The sequence below is a fragment of the Chlamydotis macqueenii genome, unplaced genomic scaffold, assembly GCF_036417535.1.
Source record: "Chlamydotis macqueenii isolate bChlMac1 unplaced genomic scaffold, bChlMac1.mat HAP1_SCAFFOLD_194, whole genome shotgun sequence".
NCBI lineage: Eukaryota > Metazoa > Chordata > Aves > Otidiformes > Otididae > Chlamydotis > Chlamydotis macqueenii.
In genome coordinates, this window is record NW_028239085.1 from 83,734 (window position 1) to 91,610 (window position 7,877).

The window sequence follows — 7,877 nt, forward strand, 5'->3', positions numbered from 1 at the left end:
CCTTCCAGGTACATCAGTAGCCCATACCCCCGGGTACACTTGGTTTAGGATTTCCTCATTCATTTTTCCTTCTGAGGGGAGACTGGTTAAGGTGAGACTCAATATCTGAATATATTGCTGATCTTTTACCTCCAGAGTAATTTCTCCTTTTTCAAATATAATTTTTGCTCCCAATTCTTCCAATAGATCTCTCCCCAAAAGTGCTTTCGGGGAGTTGGGCATATATAAAAATTTGTGGATACCCCATTGTTTTCCCAATTTGTATTTTAGAGGCTTACAAAAATATGCCTTTTCACTTTGGCCAGTCGCTCCTTTTACCATGACATAATCATTTCCCAGGGGCAGCAAAGCTTGATTCAGAACTGAATATGTTGCCCCTGTATCTACTAAGAATTCTACTTGTTGTTGTTTTTCCCCTAGCTTAATTATAACCAGTGGATCCGCTAGGGTAGACTCCCCAGGTTCCCGTCAGTCTTCTATCACATTAGCTATCCTCACATTCGCCGGGATCCTCCGGCCTTCTTTCTTGTTCCTTGGGCATTCCTTTTTCCAGTGGCCAAAGCCCTTGCACATTGCACACTGATCCTTTTCCAACCCCAACCGAGGCTGATTTCGCCTACCTCTCCACTCCCCATCTCCCCGAACGACAGCCACCAACCTTCTTTGTCCCTGCCGATACCCTTCTTCTCTATTACTGAACACTCTCCAAGCCTCATCCAGCAATATCTCTAAATTCCTGCTTTCCGCAGGAAAAAGCAACTTTTGAAGCTTTCGTCTTATGTCCCCCGTAGACTGACCCAGGAACAGAGCAGAGAAACTAGTTGCTGTATCCCTACCTCAGACCCCGGGTCCAGCGGCGTGCTACGACGCATCACATCCCTCAGTCGATCCGGGAATTCAGATGGAGACTCGGAAGGACCTTGTTTAATTGCATATAAGGCTGACCAATTTATAGTCTTAGGGATTGCCCGTTCCATCCCCTTCGAAATCCACTCCTGATATTCCTGCAATCTTTCCATATGTACTGACCTGTTTACCTCCCATTTCGGGTCCTGGAGGGGGAAGTGTTCCTTAACATCTCCCCCGGTAACTTTATAATAATCCTCGGCTAGATTTCCTGCCGTTTTTAAAATCAACTGCTTCTCCGTTTCAGTCATGTATTCTAATAGCAGCTGTATGTCTTTCCAGTCCGGATTATGTTGTTTTACAATGAACTGGAAATGTTTAGCCACACTTACCGGATCGCTTCTGTAATCTTTAGCAATTTTTCTCCACTCTCCCAAGTCAGCGGTGGAGAAGGGTACTTTAATTAACATTGTTCCGCCATCCGGCCCCACCGCCTCCCGGAGGGGTGCTTGTAAGATTGTCGGAGCAGATTTCTGTCTAGTACGGGAAGATACAGGGCTATCAGGGGGATTCGATGTCCCTTCCGAGTCTGCGTCCTGGTCCTGTGATCGGGGGGGAGGTTTAAACAAATCACTTAAATCTTGTTCTGGAACCTGGCGTACTTTATCTGCTTTCGTACACCTCTGCCCAATGCTGCATGATGAACAGCACCTTTTTAACCTGCCCCCACCCCCCTTGTTCTCCCGTTCGAGTGCGAGTACCATAGGGTCCTGCGGGGATATCATCCCACAGTCCCTTTGCCACTCCGGGTGATTTCGTAGGGTAAAAAACATATCTGCATACGACACCTCGTCCCATTTCCCTTCTCTTCTAAGAAACAACATAAGCTGCAACAAAGTATTGTAATCCAACGTTCCATTGAACGGCCACTTGACTTCACCCTCTAACTTATACAATGGCCACCACTGATTGCAATATTTAATAAGAGTCTTTTTACTTTCCGTACCTCCACCCCCGGCAATATCTTTCCAGTGGGCGAGTATGCAGCCCAGGGGGCTTTTCCTTAATATTCCCCCTTGAGTGTTGCCCATTTTATATTTCCTCTGTGAGAGGGTCTCAAGGAATGATTCAAATTTAGACTAACTATTTCACTCCTCCACACCACACTTACAATCAATCACTCAACCACACTCTCTTAACCATACAGCACAGGGATCCCTCATTCATACCAGCCTTTTAAAGCAGCTGCAAAATGGTTGCAAGAACAAACTCACCTACTGATGTTAAACTATCTCCAAATCCGGGTTAAAGAGGCCCGCTTACCCTTCTCCTGCTTCTCATGTACCGATCATCAGCAGGTCCATCCTGGCTCCCAGCAATGGGATGCAGCGGTTACCTCGGACTCGCTCGATCTACCCCCAAGATCGCTAGCGGCCGCTCTATCGGTCAGCGAGTCCCCTTTGATGCTCCAAACTAACCTGGGTACCCAACCAACGGGGACTATGCTGCACGCCAGACGTCTCTGCGCGATTTACCAGCTGCCCCAGCCACGCGTACGACTTACAGGCCCCTACCATTAAACATACCGTTTGGTCCGCGGCTTCAGGAGGTCGTTGTCTGCTCCTGCGGTGAGCGGCTGGCAGCGGAGGCTCCTCCGAGGAAAGTGCTCGGGGCGCGCCTAGGGGCGTCCGCTCCGCAGTCGATCCCGCAGCCAAGCAGAGATCCTCCTGGCTGGCTCGCCAAACTGACGTGCGGAAAACGGACTCCACAATCTGTAAGATTGTAAAGTAGGTATGTTTATTCAGCGCTGGGCAGCACAGGGGGGTAGTCCCACCAAAACCGTGCGCGCCTTACGTGGCAACTCACGTTGGGGGTGGGGGGCACTGGGCAAGTTGGGGAACACAGGCAGCGCCCCCAGGATCCCAAGACAGAGGGGTCATGGGGAGGCAGCGCCAAAAAGGGGGGCGTCGAACAGGGACACAAAACAAGAGTGCAGGGCACGCAACGGGCAAAACACAGGGGAAAAAAAACTCACAAGGGAGGAAAACCTCACACGGTGGGGGGGTGTTTTAGTGAAAAGCATTTGCAAGTGATACAGGGAATTAACGGTCTGCTAAATATTGCTTGATTTAGAAGACTGACTGTCTGCATACTGCTTGATTTAGGAGACTAACTGTCTGCTAGACAATGCCTAACAATCCTCTTGGCCTTGAAACTCACTTAAGCTTATCAGGGACTGGTACTTGTCAAGAAACTGGTATTCAGTCAAGGACTAATATGTCAAGCAAAGGACATGATAACAGGAGTCGTTCAGAAACTGCTGAAATCCCCAAGTGAAAGGAGAGCATGGGTGAATGACTGAAGTTCATCTAGAGGAAGATCAGACCCCTGAAGAAGTAAACGACCACCAGAGACAGATCTGAAATGCTAACGCAAGTGGTTTTTTAATAACCCCGCCTCGCTTATGCACATGTATGTCTGTATTGTGCAATCCTAGGAATGTGTGTACCTGCACCGGATACATTTTTGGTAAAATGTGCTGTCAGCGTGCGTGCTTTTGGAGAAGCAATCCCCCACGCACCCGGTGCCAAATAAACATGCCTGCTTTATAACTCTCTCCGAGTTGTAGAGTTTGATCCACGCGTCAGGAGGGCTGAGAAACACAGAGCGGGACAGTGGGGGCGGATACGAGGGAGAGACGGACACGCAAGGACAAGGGGTACGTGTGGGAAGAAAGGTGCGTAAGGATGACCTATAGCAGGGAGTCCACGCAGGACAATCCACAGCACGTAACTCACCCGGCATAACCTGCACGAGATGACCCACACCGGACAATGGACCCACACTGCGTAATCCCCAGCGAGAACCCCTCCGTCTCCCACTGGGTCACACCAACTATCCCCAAATTGAGTGGCTTTTTTTTTTTTCCTTGTCCAGAATATTTTTTTTCCCATGGCCAGACTATGCTCCAGACCACACCTCATTTGATTTTTCCTGTGTCTGAATATTTAGTTAAAAGACTACAGAAGGAAAATCACCACATTCTTAACATTCACTCTAAAATCCATGCGGCAAGTCCCTTAGGAAAAATGCAGTCACGCATCATAGACGTACCTTGTACCTGCAGACCGCTACGGCTCCTTTCCATCCATCTCGTACTTTCATGGCCAAGGAAAGGGCGACCACGGTGAAATGCTGGCAGCAGACATTCAGTAGAGAGAGGGAAAAACCCCTTAGTTTGAAGCTAGGCAGGAATCTAACTCTTCCTTTTGGGGCGAGGTTTCTCAGGACTAAAACCACGTGAAGGACAGAGTATCTTGCAGCACCTTTGGTACAGCTGCTGATACCGGCCTTTAAAGCTTTTGCATTTTTCAGACACCCGGGCCTTTTTTTGACTCATTGGCAGCTTTAGTTTCACTCGAACCGCTGTCCTACATACAGGCAGGGGACAGACACAGATGCCTACATACATTTTCTCAACCCTAAGTACAGCCGAGATCTCCTCACCCTCTATGTGCCAAGTTGAATATTTGTTTGTTAAGGAGCACAGCAACACTTCTGTCCTCGTGAACTGCCTCCGAGCAGAGGAGGGCTCTGGGATTTCCTGGACGCCAGTGCTCCCGCTTTCACTGTCAACTCTGCACGGCCACCCACCGGAAAAAAGGCCTCAAAATAACGGACGTCAGACGATTGCTGCCACACCAAAAGTGCCAGCACTGAAAGCTCGTGCTGCTCCTCGCTGGCCCTTGCCAGCGCCTCTACAGGCCCACAAACATTATCCAGCCTAGAGACTGCATAAAAGGCAGACCGCCCCAGGCTGCAACACTCTTGCCCAGCGTACACTGACCAGTAACGTCTCCCCCTTCACCTTCCCGAGAGAGACTGTTCCCAGGGAGCCCTCTTCCTCCCATCAATTTACTACACCCTCCCTGCAGTTTTCAACCTTCTTCCCTCCTCGGCTGTGGTCCCTCAACTTAGCTCTCAAATGGCCAGAAATCAGATTCCATCCTCAAAAGAACAACCCCATGCTAACTAAGATGGTGCTTCCTCGCCCAGCTCCTCATCACCATCTGCAAAAAAAAAAAACCCAAAAATAAAACCTACCAAACAGCACCGCCCTTCAACATCACACCACTTACCACCAATCTCTTCTATGGCACTCTCCTCCTCAAAAGCGCCGCAGTGCTCTGCTCACCGGCTCCACTCATTGCCAAGAAGTCCGACGCTGCAACTGCCGCTCGTGGTGCTTCAGATGCTGAGAGACGCAAAGCTCAACTTACTTTTTCTGGGGTGTAGGTAGAAAAAAAATAGGTGTCATACCAAGCTAACTAGAAAAGTATGTCATTACATGCAATGACAACATTATCAAAAACCACCTGCTTTAGCTTCCTACAAGAAAACAAATGCTCCAGGCTTCATTTCTAGCAAGACCATGCATGCTATCTAACTTCTACCACAGCTACGTTCTGGACAGGGCTGAATGACAAACGTAGCAGAACGTGGTGGCTCGCACACGTGGCCGACAGAGGCACGGAGCTCCTGGCACTGCGTCCTGGTGTCTGCTCTGTCAGGGAGGGCTCAGATGGACCAGCCACTCCTTGCTGGAGGCACCTGCCTGTGATTCACTCCTCAGTCCCCTCCAGCAGCCATGCCCAGGCGGCCCCCTTTACAGCTGGAGGCCCCTCATACAGCAGGGCCAGGGCCAGGGCCAGGCCCACCCTCAGCCTCACTGGACCCATCTGGGGCTGCCCCACCTCCAGCCCCAGCTGGAGCCCATCAGGAGCAGGGGCCCTTGCCAAAGCCCCACAGCACATCACCCCCTTCCCTGTGCCTGTCCTCAGCCATCAGCTCTGCACCCAGGGGCTGCAAACACATCCAGGGGCACAGAGGACGTCACAGACAGTGAGATACAGAACAGAAAAAAAAAAACAGTGACAGTACGCAAGACAAAGAGATAGAGAAAGAAAGATAAGAAAAGAAAGAGAGAGATAGAAAGGCAGAGGCACAGGGCAGGCATGCAGAGGCGCAAAGAAAAGCAGGCCAGAAAACAGGCTGGAGAAATTAGGTGGGGGGAGAAGACGGATGCAGATCAGGACAAAGAGATGGAAAAGGCAAAAACAGCAATGGGCCGCAGGACAGAGACAGAGGACAAACAAAGGAAGGAAAGGGAGCAGAACAAAAGTGCAGGGATACAAAACAAAAGGAAGCGGTAGAACAAGAGATTTAAAGGGAGAGAGAAAGGGGGAAGAGCATACAAGAACAGACAGAAGAGGAGAGGTAGAAGGAAACAATAACAACAACAACAAATCACAGCAGCTTGGGAAAGGTAGGGGTCACGGGAGCGGCAGGGAAGGACAGGGACGCACAAGAGAGGAGGCAGAGCCCCAGGGGCCGGGGACTCACCACAGCTCTCACTCCCGGCACTGCTGGGAGAATCTGACAGGTCAGATGCTGCTTTCTGCTTCTCTCCTCTTCTGTAACTCCGACCACTTGGCTGTCCTCCACCTAAGAGAATACGTGGGTGTCTTACAGCTCTTAGACAAAAAGCTTCCTAGACACGTAGCCACCCACCCACGCTCGCTCGCTCGCGCGCTATGTGGCCGTACCGTGCTTCAGGTTCCACATACAGACTGTGCAGTGCGCACTGGCGGTCTGGCCTGCTGAAGAGTACAAAGAGGGATCCTTCCTCACCCGGAGAGGCAGGCTAGGCTCTCTCTGGCCTGCAGCGGGAGGCAGCTGCTGGCTGGCTGGCCTTTGGTTTCTTCTTCTTCTTTACCTTTCTGTGGCCTCTCCAGCTTCAGCTGCAGCAGCTCCTCTCCACAGGCAGTAAGCGCTCTGTTACATGACATAAATGTTGAAAATTAAATATCAGTATGAGGTGATTCTTGCTAACTGTAGAACTGTAGTCACATAGGTTAAGTTTTATACGAAATCTATTTGTCCTTAGAGGGAGTGGGACCCTAGAGATCTTATAATACGCATTTGTTAGAAGCTAGCCTAGCATATCTTTAATACAATGGTAAGTCCCAAACACCCCCAAACACCACCTGCAGAAATAGGCCCTGAGCCATCACTTTGGAGCCAGGAAAATCAAGCAGCACCGCGACCTGTTCTCAAGACCAGATATGGAGATTTCAAGGAGGAGTTTGACCAGCGAATTCGAGGAGGGGGCGTTTTGACGACCACCAAGACCACCAAAAGACCCTCGACTCAAAAGACTGGGCATGCGCAAGTGGGTAGGGAAATGATGTAATGGTTTCTCAGAAAATTTATGTTTATGCATATTATTTCTTGGAATTTAATGAATATGTATAATTAATGTGTATTTAACCCGTGCTGTTGATCAAATGGGTGCGCACGCTAGGTGGAGCGATCCCCCGTGCGCCCAGCGCTGCAATGAAGAAGTGCCTGCTTCTTAACTTCTCATTGCTGTTAAGGAGTTTTATTCCGGATTTCGGTAACAGTTTTGGCGACCCAGATGGGACCTTGCGAGTGAGACTGAACGAGATCGAGTGTTGATTGAACTCCAGCCGGCACAGAGGTATTCTCGGGGAGACCCATCGCTCTCGACTCACAAAGCTCCTCGCAACGTTCCCTGGAGAAAAGGGTAAGGCACTTCTTCTTTGAAATCTGTCTGCTCTGGATAGCCTGCCCGTAAGGCACGGCGAAAGCTTCGCAGGGTTGGGGCTTAGAGGGTACCCGTTTGGTTTGGAAGCCTAGGCGTCTGCCCGTAAGTCATAAGCGAAAGCTATTGCTGGGTTGGATATTTGTGTATTTGGGACAATTGTCATTTGCATTTGTTTGGTTTTTGTATTTGGGACAATTGTCATTTGCATTTATCTGGTATTTGGCATTTAATCTAAATTGTTTAAGAGTAAGAGTATGGGGAGTATTGGTAAGATTTGTACATAGCTTGGAAAGGGGCCCCAGGGTGTTTTAGAAGTGATTTACAAGCTGGTAATTGTTGCTTCAGTGCGTTTTTTTTTGTTTTGTTTTGTTTTTTTTAAGGCTGTATGCATGTGTTGCAGTGT